Here is a 2863-nt window from a genome sequence, read left to right on the forward strand (position 1 = left end):
CCGCACTGTTGGTGGAGCTCGCGAAAATATTACAAGTCCGCACACCGACATCTCCGGCCGCACTGTTGGCGTAGCACACGAAAATATTACAAGTCCGTACACCGACATCTCCGGCCGCACTGTTGCCGGCGCGGGTGAAAATATTACAAGTCCGTACACCGACATCTCCGGCCGCACTGTTGGCGGAGCACGCGAAAATATTACAAGTCCGTACACCGACATCTCCGGCCGCACTGTTGGCGGAGCACGCGAAAATATTACAAGTCCGTACACCGACATCTCCGGCCGCACTGTTGGCGGAGCACGCGAAAATATTACAAGTCCGTACACCGACATCTCCGGCCACACTGTTGGTGGAGCTCGCGAAAATATTACAAGTCCGCACACCGACATCTCCGGCCGCACTGTTGGCGTAGCACACGAAAATATTACAAGTCCGTACACCGACATCTCCGGCCGCACTGTTGCCGGCGCGGGTGAAAATATTACAAGTCCGTACACCGACATCTCCGGCCGCACTGTTGGTGGAGCTCGCGAAAATATTACAAGTCCGCACACCGACATCTCCGGCCGCACTGTTGGCGTAGCACACGAAAATATTACAAGTCCGTACACCGACATCTCCGGCCGCACTGTTGCCGGCGCGGGTGAAAATATTACAAGTCCGTACACCGACATCTCCGGCCGCACTGTTGGTGGAGCTCGCGAAAATATTACAAGTCCGTACACCGACATCTCCGGCCACACTGTTGGTGGAGCTCGCGAAAATATTACAAGTCCGTACACCGACATCTCCGGCCGCACTGTTGGCGCATAGTGCGAAATTATTACAAGTCCAGCCGGCGACGTCTCCGGCCAATCTCGAAATTGTAGCAACCGCAGGTAAACGGCGGGAGTAACTATGACTCTCTTAAGGTACTGGAGCAATGGCAGTAGCCTCCACCGACATCTCCGGCCGCACTGTTGGCGGAGCGGGTGAAAATATTACAAGTCCCGCCGCCGACATCTCCGACCGCACTGATCAGATCGACAACTCCGGCCGCTGTGCTCGTTGGTCAAGCGCGGCGAAATGTGCCGGAACAGTAGATAATTTTCCATGTATACATCGCCCATCCCTCTTTGGAACCCTAGAAGCTCACTATGCTCTGCAAATTTTTCATACGTCTCTCTGTTTGGATTGGTTGAATTTCAATTTATTGCATTTACGTTTCGATTGTGTAGCTGTTTAGCTTCAGCCTTGATTTAAGTGTAAATAATTATTATCATTTATTCTTCCATATATTTTTGATGTACGTGAATATTCCTTTCATTAATTCATCGATATACGTTTGTTCATGTGTATTACTTTATGAATCTCTCCGTCGATTTGTATCACTTGGAGTGTCTTATATTACATCTTAAAATTTATAAAGTGTGCTATGCATTATTTAATACATTCGTGTTTATTTAATTTCAACCTCTCATTAAATTCTTCCTGCGTTGACAATTTAAAATATTTATAACAAATATTTGAATTATAAAAGATTATTGAAGTGCACCGTTACGTTAAACGTTCCTTTCATTGCAATACTATTCCATCCTAATGTACGTAATCGGATTTCAAATCTTGTATGTTAATGTATGCATGCATTCTTCATAATATTCCCTAATATGGGAAACAAATCCTTTCTTTTCCGATTGATGTTCATGAAATCGCATATAACTTCATCCCTACAATAAAGCGCCCTTCATGAATTTTACTGTAATTCCTAACATCTCCGCTACGCAGCGACTTCAGAAACAGTAAGCAAATCCAAGTGATCATAAAATTTCATTTCAAAACATTTGAAACTAGGAAAATAATAGTGGAAAAATTTCACGGTCACATGTGGCGAGTAGAACTTTACGTCGCATGTTCATGTATAGTGGGGGTTTTCTTCCGTTCGTATATTGTTCAATGAAATCTATCTAATCTGGTATTCACGTTTCGGCTCCTTGTAGAGAAGCACAAAATTCACGAGGTGTGCAAAACTGAATGAAAAATCTTTTGGTCATCTCATCCTCTGCCAAGGGATGTACCACGTTTAAATATTGTTGTTTCAAAATATAATTTCAAACACCCCTTAACTTTTCAAATTCACGTCCAAAGTTATATTTCGTGTACAATTTGCGAGCGGAAATAACATCTTTATTTATGAGGTTGATGTACTTATTTCTCTCAAGATAATTTCACGGCTCGCAAGCTTATCCCGCTGCCAAAACCATGCACATCCGGCATATTGCCAATTTTCGAAAAACCCACAGAGCAAAAGCTGACTTTACTGCGATTGTTCATTCTACTCTAGTCACAAAGAACGGGCAGAGAGGGTATCACAATCAGCAGAGATGAAACACTGATGTGGCACAGCAACTTTGATTTTCATGCAATTCACACGTGTTATCTTGATTAAATTTTGTATAAAATCATGTTTATTAATGCATCACCGGCGGCATTCTCTACCCAAGTGAATCATCCAAAAATTCAGTGTTGTTAATCTCATTGCTTACAAAGAAGAGAGAATTACAATGGAAATACAAAGGCAGAATACACAAAACAGTTCTGAAATACATGATGCCAGTTAATATTATTATTTCCATCATTCACGTCGCTAGCACTCTATATCGCTATTTACTTAACGCGTGTCAATGTTAGTTTTGACATGGCCTACATTGTACTGTCTTCCTCTTACGACAAGAGGTAACGTGGCCTCCTCGTTGATCTTATTTATTTTCGTTAACAACACTGTCAAATTCCTCGCAGTGACCATTTATATTTTTTGAAGTAAGATTGCATCTAACTATTTTTGAAGACATTATTAACTAATATTTTCATTCAGACAGCTGA

The sequence above is a fragment of the Neocloeon triangulifer genome, unplaced genomic scaffold, assembly GCF_031216515.1.
Source record: "Neocloeon triangulifer isolate White Clay Creek 2 clone unplaced genomic scaffold, ASM3121651v1 ptg000022l, whole genome shotgun sequence".
In the NCBI taxonomy this organism is placed as follows: domain Eukaryota; kingdom Metazoa; phylum Arthropoda; class Insecta; order Ephemeroptera; family Baetidae; genus Neocloeon; species Neocloeon triangulifer.